Genomic DNA, 13,270 nt, shown 5'->3' on the forward strand with positions numbered 1-13,270 from the left:
TGCTTTTCCCTCTGCTTGTGTCTCTGCCTCTCTCTCTCTCTCTCTCTCTCTCTCTCTTTCTCTCTCTCTCATGAATAAATAAATCAATCTTAAAAAAAAAAGACTTGTCATTAAACTGATCATCAAGTTACCAAAAATAGAATTTTGTACCAGGAGTAAAACTTTTTCTGTAAAGGGCTAAATAATGAATGAATATTTGAAGCTTTTTGGGCCACACGATCTCTGTCCTACCTACTCTGTTGAATCAAGAAAGCAGCTATAGGTAATATGCCAACAAATAAATGTGGTATATTCCAGAAACACTATTTATGGACAACAAAATATGAATTTTATATAAATCTTACAGGTCACAAAATTGTATTCTCCTGACTTTTTTCCAGCCGTTAAAAAATATAAAAATATATTCTTGGCTGTGAGCTGTACACACATACTAATATATACATCTTTGAAAATACTACTTCACAGGGCACCTGGGTGGCTCAGTTAGTAAGTATCCAACTGTTGATTTCAGCTCAGGTCATGGTCTTAGGGTTGTGAAATCAAGAGCTGGGTGTGGAGCCTTCTTGAGATTCATTCTCTCTCTCTCTCTCTCTCTCTCTCTCTCTCTCTCTCTCCCTTCCTTCCCCCCCCCCTACTACTTGCACACGTGTGTGTGTGCATGTACACACACTCTCGTTATTGCTTTAAAATTTTATCTATTTGTGTGTGTGTGTGAGAGAGAGAGAGAGAGAGAGATTGAGAGAGAGGCAGAGACACAGGCAGAGGGAGAAGCAGGCTCCATGCAGGGGGACTTAATCCCAGAAACCTGGGATAACACCCTGAGCTGAAGGCAGATGCTCAACCACTGAGCCACCCAGGCACCCCTCTACTGCTCTTTAAACAAAAGCAAAAACAAAAACAATAAAAACACCACTTCACAATGTTAGTTTAAAGTGTTAGCTTTCAGGAATACTTATATTTTCTATTTTCCTAGCATAGGCATGTATTACTTAAATTAGTTGTAGTTATATTAAAAAAAATGAAAGTGAAGTCATGAAATGCTATTCAAAGATGAGGAGGAAGGAAAATGTCAGGATTGGAATGTGCAAGCCCTCCTGAGCTCCCCAAGGTGCTAGCGCCTTTCTGGGGGTTAGGCCAGATTTAAGAGTCACTGAAGGGATGCCTGGGTGGCTCAGCAGTTGAGTGTTTGCCTTCAGCTCAGGGTGTGATCCTGGTGTCCTGGGATCAAGTCCCACATCGGGCTCCCTGCATGGAGCCTGCTTCTCCCTCTGCCTCTTTCTTTGTGTCTTTCATGAATAAATAAAATCCTTAAAAAAAAAAGTCACTGAAAAGCAGGACTATACCACTTGGGAATGCAGGAAATCGGTCTGAAATGAGGTTCCTACATCAACACAGAGATACCTTACCAAGTGCACAACTTCAACTATCCTACCCTCCAGTTCCAGATGTCCTATTAAAAAACCCACAGCCTAGAATCCTACTGTTTCCAATTGTTTTGTATTCAGATGAACAGGGAGTAGCTGCTTTTCTTTTTAGAAGGTGGTTCAAGGGAGGATCCACCCAAACTAACCAGGACCAGAAGGCCTCCCCATAGTAACCCTTCCCAATTCTCCACCAGCCAGGACCAGTATGAACTGGTGTGTACTCCGAGACAACATCTGTGTTTACCGCCTGTGTGCCAGGCACTATGCTAGGGGCTATTCAAAAAATGTGCTCCCTCTAACTATAGCAGCACATCATGTTCTCCACATCCCTCTTGTTGGGGCTCAGTTTAATATACATGAAGGTAAAAATTGCACTAACAATAATGGTGCAATACTCTTGGAACCCAGGTTCTCATTTTAAGCCTTCACTTTACCTTTAATGTATTGAGCTGAAAGAAATAAAACCTTGAACAGAACAAAGATGTGTAGGGTACATACAGTCTTGTCTTGTGCTTGAACATCTTCACCCCAGTTGGGAAGAAGAGGCTCAGAAAGGCAAAGTGATTTACCACCCCACCCCCCCCACCCCCGCCCCCAGCACATGGTCAGGTCAGGATTCAAACACAGATCTTCAAGTCATTAACCATCCATGTCCTGGGGCCTATGACAAATGCAGAATTCCAAGCCCCATGCTCAGACCTGATTCTGAATCTGCATTTTGACAATCTCTAGGTTTTATGTGCCTAGTAAAGTCACTGCCCTAAAAATCTTCTTCAAATTACAAGGAAAGAAATAGGCTGTACTAAGTGCCTGTGGGTGAAGCATTGTACTACTTGGATAGATTTTTCTTTTTGACAAAAAGACCCCAATTTCATACCTATTATGTTAATATATAGGTGAAGAACCAGAGGCTCAAGGAAGTACCTTACCCATGTGAAGAGCCTGTGAGGAGCAGGGCCAGGATTTGACCCCAACACCTCTCCATCTACCCTTCCTGCTTTCATGTCAGGGGCTCAAGTGAGGTGAATAACACAGCCAACTTGGAAGATGGCTCAGGTGATCTTGGGAGTTGAGTTTATAACTCATGTTGGAAAGAGAGTCATTTCTATTTTATACATTCACATTTTTAATAGGCAACATTAGAGCACAAGAGGTATAGTTTACTGAATTTGTCCATCAGAAATTTTTTTAATCTCTTTTAATTAAGGATGCATAGTATCCTTAGGAGGTTTGTTCAAAAGATGCTGAAATGGCAGCCTTTGGAATGGACAAGCTCCTCGTCAGTAATAAAAGTGGAAACAGAAATTAGTCTCAGGGCAACCGTTAAACACTTCCTTGGTCAGCTAAAGAGAAATCACTCTGAATGACCACTGAGAAATGTTGGATCTTTTCAAAACAAGACTGAACTTTTTCAAATAACATCAAGAAAAATAAATAAATAAAAGACTTGCAGGATGGTTTATATCATGTGTTGTCCCTGACTCAAGTCATAAGGGGCATCACAAACTGCATGGAAGGAATAGGAAAAGCTATTACAGGCAAGCAGAAGACAGACTGCTTGTACACTGCACACCTTTGTTCTCTTCAAGGCTTTTGTCCTTTCACCTCAAAAATATGCCTGGGACATGGTAAACATTCAGTCCCTTGTTGACAAGTAAATGAGTAAGTAGTATCAGGCATGGGTTACCTAATACATCCAACATCACCCTAGGAAATGCGGGGTGCTCCACAGGGGGGTCCTCTCGTGCTGGGGATCCTAGGTGGGTAAAAAAGGCGGGCAGCAGCTCCTCCCCACATGCTTCCATCCACTTGAATGACACCTGCTCTATATACCTGGTTCGTAATTAAGAGATACCTTGAAAAGTCTCCTCAGTACAAAGTGAATAAAATGTGGAAATCCCGGTACAAGAAAACAAGATGAATCAAGAAAGAAAAGGACCCTAACTCTATTAGCTGTAGAACACTGAACAAGTGGCTTCATTCCCCTGGGCTCCAGCTTCTTCCTTCATAAGGTATTTGGAGTCTGGTAACGTTATTTTCGAGGTCCTTCCAGTTTTAATGTAGTTTTAGTTCATCATTTTAATTACCATCCAATTTCATTTTTTCTTTCTTCTTTTCTCTTTTGCTTTATTTTCTTTACAACAAGCTTTTATTTTTTTGCAGGAAGACTTATTTTCAAAGACATATAAATTAAATTAAACTAAAAAAGCCCTCCCAAGCATTCCCTGAATTTGCATTGCTTTTAACAAAAGCTAGCAGAGATGTTTTCCACGTTCTCGCCTGGGGAGAACAGAATTTAAAGTCAAGCTGTAGGGAGAGCTGGAGCCTTCAAAAGCAAGTAATGCTTAATCTGTTCTATTCCTGAAGCACAAAATAAAACCAAACAAAAAAGAGAAATAAGCTACCGCTTCACCAGTGCCAAGTTTCCTCATGCATAAATAGAGATCCATCCAGAAAAACAGTGTTCTCAGTCGGGTGGGACAAATCCTTGTGTGCTTTTGTGGAAAATTCCCCAAACTGGCATCAAGGACACGGTCTACAGCTGCCTCCATGTATGGCCAGAAAACCATACACGAGTTGTGAGATGCCATGAGTCCTGCTGCGGTGAAAGAAAAGCTGCTCCATCCCTTGATCCCATGGAGTAAACATGGGTGACACTTTTTGAGCTGATTCCATGATCATACAGAGCAAACCTTGTGTAAGAGAGGTCTGATATTAGACCTCCAGTTGCCATTTTTGTGTCTTTTCTTGGCCCACCAATGAATGCCTTTCCCACCCCCAACCCACCCATCATGAGTTTGAGTGGTTAGTGCTGCTTGGACCGATGGCTAGTCCTGACCACCAATCTAAAGTAGACACCAATCGGGTACCAGCACCAAGTCCGGCCATAGAAGCGTTGTACTTTAATTATCTGCATGGCATTTGTCCTTGAGTTTTTCTTTCTTATTTATTTGTTGCTTTAAGTCTCAGAATGATGTAAAATTCAAAAACTTCCCCCATTGTTTACATCGAATACTACCTCATACACAGTGAGCTCTCAATCAATAGGTACTGAATGAATGGATGGTCTTGACTCACTCTTTGCAAAGCCATGTTGGGGGCCCCAGTCTCAGGATGCTTAGGAATCTTTCTCATCTTCAAGGGCAAGTCAGGACTACTTCATCTTTCTCTACATTTCTTTTTAATGTTATATTATACTGCTGTAACATTAAAGATATTTTGAAAACATGAAAAGGCAACCCATCATACCATCATCGTAGCAAAGCACTTCTGTTCACACATATATTATTTCCTTTCAGTTTTTATTCATAAGCAGATACAGTTTTCACAAAATTATAGCCAAGGAATGTACACTATTTTACTGTGTTACTTTTTATACTTACTGTTATAAACATGTTCTAGGCTACTGAGTTTTTTATAATATTAATGATAGCTAACATTTCATAGTTTGCCAGGCATTGTTCAAAGCCCTGGTATTATCTTGTTTTATCTACACAATAACTCAAAGGCAGGTGGCATTATTTCCATTTTATAGATTCCCCTTCTACATAAGGCCCTTACACATGCACGCCGTACTTACCAACCGATCTCAGTAGGAGATTCTTGTAAAGAATAACTGGCTAAGACATATCCATCAATGGAATGCATGAATCAATAATGATGCATCTGGTCTGTACAGATTATACTGCCTTTAAAAATAATTATTCAGAGGGACACCTGGGTGGCTCAGCGGTTAAGCATCTGCCTTCAGCCCAGGGCATGATCCTGAAGTTCCAGGATCGAGTCCCACATCAGGCTCCCTGCATGGAGCCTGCTTCTCCCTCTGCCTATGTCTCTGCCTCTCTCTTTCTGTGTCTCTCCTGAATAAATAAATAAATAATCGTTATAAAAACAACAAAAGAATTCTAATATTTATAAAACAGAGTTAAGTGATATCTCGTTTTTTTCAATTTGCATTTCTCAAACTACCAATGATTCTGAGCACTTTTTTTAAAAAAATATGTTTGGTAGCTTTTGGGGTTTCCACTGTAAATTGTTCATAGCCTTTGTCTTTTATTCTGTTGAGATCACTGGGGGGTTTTTTGCTCTTTTGCATGAATTCCTTTTACATTCAGTCAAGTCCTTGTGAATTTTAGACATTCCAAACATCTTCTCCCATGCTTTCAACCACTTGTGAACTTTGTCCATATTGTGACTTATTAAACAGAAATGCCCGTTTAAAACGATTTTGAACTTCACACTTGCAGAAGAGCTGCAAAACTAATACATAAGAATTCTAATATATTATTTATTCAGGCTCACTAATTTCAATATTTTATCCCTTATACTTGCCATCCTCTCTTTCTACCTCCACTATATGTCCATAATATATATTTTTAAAGAGCCATTCGCTAGTAAATTGCAAACATCGTATTTCTTTGCTCCTCATTATTTCAGTGTTTGTTTCCTAAGAATAGGAACAAGCTATAACCAGAGTACAAGCATGGAATCAGGGAATTTATCATTGATTCAATTTTATTATCTTATCCACTATACTATGCAAGTTTAAATTTTGCCAATTGTCTTGATACTGAGTTTTATAGTTATTTTCTCCCTCCCATTCAAGATTCTACCTGTCATGTCCGTTTTATTTCCTTTCTTTCTGTCTGTCTCTCCGGATTCTTTATTTTTCATACGCTTACCATCTTATTCTGTAGATTGTTCCTAAGTATGTGTTTGTGTGATTTTTTTTAATGATTATGTTTTTCTGTTTTTTGTTTTGCAGAAATACTTCAAAGCCAATGTTGTATTTTCAGGAAGGCATCATGGCAGGAGGCACATGATATCAATTTATAACATTACTGACAGTGTTAACCTTGGTCACTTAATTAAAATGGGTCTGCCAATGACCATTTTTTTTCCTTTGTAACTAGTACTTTTATATTGACACTTTGTGTCTATGGGAAAATAAGGGAATATAAACATACCTGCATTTTGCATTAGTCACATCAATATATGCTGAACTCACTTCATGTTAGCTCATAGAGATCTTTTTTATTCTTTATTATAAAGCACCCCATTGTGTATATGCATCATAATTAATTTTACCAATCCCCTATGTAGAGACATTTAGGTCATGGCCATTAATTTGGACTTACAAATAATGTTCCAGTGGGGAACCAAATGCATATGCATTTTCTTACTGTTAGAGGTGTATCTTCAGGGTAAATTCCTAGAACTGGGATTTCTAAATGAAAAAGGAAGGTATATCTAACTTTGTTAGAGATTGCCAAATTCCCAGTAAAAGGATTCTATCATCTGCACTCCCACCAGCAATGAGAATGCCTCACAGTCTCGCCCGGACAATGTAGTGCCAAGCTTTTAAAGTTTTTGCCAACCCGAGAGAAGAGAAATGGCATCTTAGTGTAATTGTATTTTCTTTTCTCTTATTATGAGTAAAATCAAAATAGTTTCATGTGACTAAGGACCATTGTACATTTTTTTATGACTTGTTTGTGCCTTTAATTCATCGTTCTATTGAGGCTTTGGTCATTTTTCCCCTTTATGAATTTTCAAGTATATTAAGGATAATACCTTTTTATCTGTGATGTATTGTGATGCAAATATTCTTCTCTAGCTTGTCATTTGTCATGTTACTTCAACTGTGGTTTTTCCATGAGAAAAATTTTTGATTTTTATATAGTTGGATTTATCTTTTAAGAAGTCTTTTAAATGGATTTAAAATCTTAGTTAGAAACTTTTCTTATATTTATGTAATAGATAAATTCAACCATGTTGTCTTCTAGAACTTGTATGGTTTTATTTTTTTACCTGTACATTTGCATAAGTAAATTTTACCTTTTATATCTCTAGATCCATGTGGAGTTTATTTTTACGTATGATGTGAGGAATGCATTTAATTGCATCTTTTCCAAAAGACTCTCCAATTGTCTCAGTACCACTTTCTTTTTATTCGTTTCTTTTTTTTTTTTTTTTTTTGAGATTTTATTTATATATTTAACAGAGAGAGAGAGAGCACAAATAGGGAGACCTGGGGGTGGGAGAAGCAAAGTAAATCCTAGGACACTGGGATCATGACTTGAGCTGAAGGCAGATGCCCAACTGACTGAGCCACCAACGCACCCCAAGTACCATTTTCTAAAAAAGTTCATCTTTGCCGAGGGGTTTCAGAGACACCTTTATCATATGTAAAAGTTCTATAGGTGCCTGGGTCCTTATCTGGGCATTCTACTCTATTCTTTTGCAACAGTCTGCCTGCTTTTTCATGTGCCAGTACTAATACACTGTTTTAATTATAAAGCATTTATAGACTTTTATTTTTTATTATTTTTAAAGATTTTATTTATTTATTCGTGAGAGACACACACACACACACAGAGAGAGGCAGAGACACAGGCAGAGGGAGAAGCAGGCTCCATGCAGGGAGCCCTAATGTGGGACTCGATCCCCGGTCTCCAGGATCACGCCCTGGGCTGAAGGCAGCACCAAACCGCTGAGCCACCCAGGCTGCCCTATAGACCTGACCAGGCTCGTCCCTTTTCATAGCTGTGAAATAACTAGCTATTCATGCCGGTTAATTTTACTTATGAGCTTTTGTTGCAATTTACCTAGCTTTGTAAAAAAAACAAAAACAAAACAAAAAAACCTTATTGGTATTTTTATGGTTATTGCCTTAAGTATAAATTAGCATAGGGAGGAGTCATCTTTTTATGATGCTGAGCTGTCCCGTCCAAGAACAAGGGCTGCCTTTCCATTTGTTCACATCTGATTTTGTCTTTCAGTAGTGTTTCTAAGGTTTTTCTTGTATAGGTTGCACTAGTTATCTCTTGCTGCATAACAAATTACCTCTAAACATGGTGGCTTAAAGCGATAATAACTATTTGTTACCTCACACAGTTTCTATGGGTCAGGATCCAGTGTCCTAGCTGTGTGATTCTGGCTTCCCGGTGTCTCGTGGAGTGGGTTAGTCAGGCTGGGGGTGGCTGGGGCTGTGGTTGGCTGAGACAAAGCTGCTGCTTCTAAGACGGTTTCACTTGTGTGGCTGGCAAGTTGGTGCTAGCTGTTGGGAGGCCACAGTTTTTCACTATGTGGTCCTCTCCATGGGGCTGCTTGAGTGCCCTCAAAACATGGCAGGTGGCTTTCACCTGACAAATGATCCAAAAGAGAGAACAAGGTGAAAACTACAATTGTTTCTCATAACTTAGCCTTGGATGTCATACAGCAGTTCTGTGGTTTGTGTGATTTGATGCAGGGAGCCCAATGCCGGGCTAAATCTCCTAACTCTGAGATCATGACCTGAGCCCAAATCAAGAGTCAGACACTTAACTGATTGAGCCACTTAGGTGCCCCTACTGTTGTTGGGTTTTGTTTTGGGGTGTTTTTTTGCCTTTTTTTTAGATTTTATTTTTAAGTAATTTCTACACCAAACATGGGGCTCCCAATCACAATCCCAAAATCAAGAGTTGCACACTCTTCTGACTGAGCTAGCCAGATGTCCCTCCATTATTTTGTTTTTATGTGTAGTTGGATATCCTTTGCTTATCTCCCATTTAAACTACTTTCTTTTTTACCTTTTCTCATGTTTTTATCTTTTATTTATTATCTTGGTTGGTTTTCTATTTTCTTTCCTCTTATCAAATGTTCATTTGATTCTAAACTTTGTAGGGCAAACTGCTACTTAGTTTTTCATTTCCAAGATGACTTTTTTCTTTTTCTTCCAGTTTGTTTCATCCACTTTTTCTGTGTTTCTTCCTGTTTTATGTTCATTCTGATTCCTTAGATGTTGATAATCTGATTCAGGTGTTTTTCATAGTCCCACATGCTTGCTCGAAAAAACTGGATTTGGTTTAGAGGACTGTGCCATATAGTTTCTTCTGTTTTGTTGTTGTCTTAGGGGTGGTTTGGGAGAATTTTCACCAGTTTAAATGTTTCAATTTCAAGTTTCAGTTTTATACTTCCAAGTTCATATAGAGGTAGACTGTCTTGGAGTCTGTTTTGTGGATCAGGTTTGGGAAGACTGCAAGTGTTTATTTCAGAAAGTTCCTCTTATGTCTGTGAAGGGAGATGCACTGTCTGTAAAGGGTATCTATCTACGTATCTATTTATCTATTTATCATCTGTCTGTTGATCTATCTAGCGTCTCTCTGTCCTAGCAGGAAAGTTGCCAGATACTCCTCAATTAAAAAATGTGTCTTTAGGGGATACCTAGGTGGCTCAGCGGTTTAGTGCTTGCCTTCAGCCCAGGGCATGATCCTGGAGTCCCAGGATCAAGTCCCACATCAGGCTCCCTGCATGGAGCCTGCTTCTCCCTCTGCCTGTGTCTCTGCCTCTCTCTCTCTCTCTCTGTGTGTGTGTGTGTGTGTCTAATGAATAAATAAATAAAATCTTTAAAAAACGTTGTGTATTTGTCTTGTAGGATATCAAATTTCCTTCACATGCTTCCTTTTTTCTTCACCAACCCAGACTCTATAAAATATTTCTTCTCCCTTCAAATGTTTACCTTTCGGAGGCTGCCACCTTGGGTCATGCATACCTTTAACTCTCTTTTCTAGAGTTTTCCTTATTAAATTTTGTCACAGTTAGTATGCACTTTCTCTCTCCGGGGGTGCTTTTGATTCAATAGTAGGCAACTACACCCTGTTGGAGAAGGGCATCCAGACATGACCTTTGGTTGACCCTGGGGCTAGAACCCAGGCAGTCAGAGTTCCTCCCTCCCTCCCACCCACCCTTTCCACAGCTGAAGCCGTTTTTAAACAAGCAGCTTGAGAGAGCTATGTGCTACTGAGAACATCTGTTGCATGTCCACAGCTGAACCCGGTGAGGGCCTCTTTATAATAAACTCTTCAGTTGGGGCAGGTTGGCATAGAGGTCTTTAGTTTTGCAGCATCCAAGAGGAGCTTCCGGGGTAAGTTTTCCTGTGTGTTAGACGTGTCCCCTGCTTGTGCAGAGGGGCCTGTGCCTGCCCTTCAGTCTGCCTGCCCTCGTGTAGAGGGCTAGTACTCCCTTCTCTCTTCTCCCCCGATTTTCCTGGGTTTCTGTCACTTTCCGCAGTTGCTTGCTGGGGAGCTAGTGTTGTTGACCTAGCAGTACAGCCGAAGCCTGGAGTCGTCTGTGGTTTTGTTTGTTCTTCCAGTTATCTGTGTACTTTGGTAAAATTGTGGCGTTGAATCTGATTTAGGTGCAATCTTTGTTCTCAGCCTCCCCGGGGAGGTGATGCAACCAAATCAATCGCCTTATCTCTCCTTTCCCTCATGGTAGTTGGTTTGTTTTTTTGTTTTTTTTTGTTTTGTTTTGTTTTGTTTTAAGTTTATCTCTACACATAACTTAGGGCTCAAACTCGTGACCCCAAGATCCAGTGTCCCCTGCTCCACCGACTGAGCCACCCTGACTCCTTGTGTATATTTTTATTTTATTTATTCTAAGAAGCTCACATTTTTTTTCAGCTAACACTATACTTCTGTTGCTTTTGTATCTCAAGCCTAGCCAGAGACTCCCTATTTATATATTGTTATGATGTTTTTATAGTTTTATTTTTCTCCATCTAGTGAACAAATTTTCCCAATACCTTCTCTTAAACAACCCTTCTTTCATTTACTTGCATTTTGTCACATAGGAGGTATTCATATACACACAAGGGTTTCTAAGGTATTTATTCTGCTCTATTGGTTTATTTTATTATTATGGCTTTCTGGTGTGTCTTCGCATCTGGTTGCCAGCTTTTTAGCTTTCTATTTTAAAGTTGACTGAACTACACGTATTCAAGTTGAGATTTGGACTCTACAAGTTAGTGATGGCAAAGTTTACATGTAAAATATTGTTGAAATTTCTGTCTAATCTGACCATCTTTGTCTTTCATTAGATTTTAAAATTACTTTCTAAAGAGATACTGTGTTTTACTGCTCAACCTAATTCCTAAATATCTTCTATTTTTGTTCTCATATTTTCTAATTGGTTATTGCTGATATTGAGTAAATATGATGGATCTTTATAGGTCCGTCATCTATCAGCAGTGCTGCTAAGCTCCCTCACTTATTCTAATAGTTCGTCTCTAGATTATGTTGGTTTTCCTAAGTAGCTGATCATAGATAACTTACACAGAAAGCCTTTGTCCACTTTCTCACTCATGCATTTTGAGTATTTTACTTTTAATTTTTGGGTGAGATGAAAGGAGGAAAATACACCAGTGTTAGATTGGTTCTTGGCTGTCCATGAACTTCAATATTCCTTACACTTACTGTTTAGTGTGATTATTAGACAGCTGGCAGTTCCTATATGTGTGTATATTTTTATTGTAGCAAGTTTTTTTTTTAAGATTTTTATTCATGAGCAACAGAGAGAGGCAGAGACCTAGGCAGAGGGAGAAGCAGACTCCATGCTGGGAACCCGACATGGGACTCGATCCCAGGACCCGGGATCATGCCCTGAGCCACCCAGCCATCCCTAATGTAGTAATTATGTTAAAGCCATAGAGAAAATACTCAGCCTCTGAAGCCAAGTGATGTAAGGAGGAGAAACATGACCCTGAAATCCTTTTATTTGTATAATTTCTGTTGATCCTAATACCCTAGTGAGCTAACTAAGGAAAATGTTTTAGTTACTTGATTTGAATTTTAAAAATTTTACTTTTTATTACACAGTGGGTTATATTAAATTAAAAAACTAATTAAAACATTTGTGAATTATTCCCATCTGATGATTCAAATGACATAGAACTAGAGGGGAAGAAGTTCTTCCTGTCCTTGCCCCTAGTTCCTTCCTCAACTGTGAACCATGTTCTGTGCATCCTTTTATCCCTTTTCTTGATTTTTTAAATTATGTATGCATATATGTTCCACTTCTTCATTCAGTTACTTTTTTTTTTTTTTTTTCATTCAGTTACTTTTTAAATATGTTCTTCATTGTAATACAACTCCTATAGCAAGAAATCCCCACTGTTTTCAAGTGTAAAATTCAGTCGTTTTAAGGGTGTTCATAAATTTACAATCCTCACCAGTGTCTACTTCTAGAACATTTTTATCACTCTCAAAAGAACCCCCATATCTGTAGTGGTCCCTCTTCATTTCTCCTTCCTCCTCTCTGACAATCACTAATAGTTTACGTCATTTTGATTTTGTGTGAATGGAGTTAAACACTATGTGGTCTTCCTTAGCCATGTGTGACTTTAAAATAAGTATTCTATCTCTTTCATGTTTTTATTTTTATATCTGCATTTTTCTCCACTTGGCTTAGGTACTTTAAACCTATTTTATGGGGCATCTGGGCGGCTCAGTCAGTTAAGTGTCTGCCTTGGGTTCAGGTCATAAACCCAGAATCCTGAGATGGAGCCTCCCATCGGGCACCCTGGTCAGTGAAGAGTCATCTTCTCCCTCTGCCCCTCCCCATGCTTGTGCTTGTTCTATCTCTAAAATAAATAAAATCTTAACCTATACTATGTATTTCTGAGTAATTATTTTTAAGATTTTATTTATATAAGAGAGAGACCGAGACATAGAGGGAGAAGCAGGCTCCATCCAGGGAGCCGGATGTGGGACTCGATCCCAGAACTCCAGGATCACACCCTGAGCTGAAGGCAGATGCACTTAACTGCTGAGCCACCCAGGCATTCCAATATTAGAATTCCAAGTAAGCCTAAGGGTTGGTAGAAATATGGGGATATAGGCATTCCGATGCCTTGCTAACAGATATATATGTGGAAATATAAACCAGTATAGCCATTCCATATAACAATCTGGCACTCCTTAATCAAAATAAATATATGTACACTGTTAAAGAAAAACTTCACTGGACACTCCTTAAAAATGTTAAGGAAGGCTTTAAAACTATTGCAGTAGGGGAGAGAGACTGAA

Source organism: Vulpes lagopus, chromosome 8 (assembly GCF_018345385.1).
Source record: "Vulpes lagopus strain Blue_001 chromosome 8, ASM1834538v1, whole genome shotgun sequence".
NCBI classification, from domain to species: Eukaryota; Metazoa; Chordata; class Mammalia; order Carnivora; family Canidae; genus Vulpes; species Vulpes lagopus.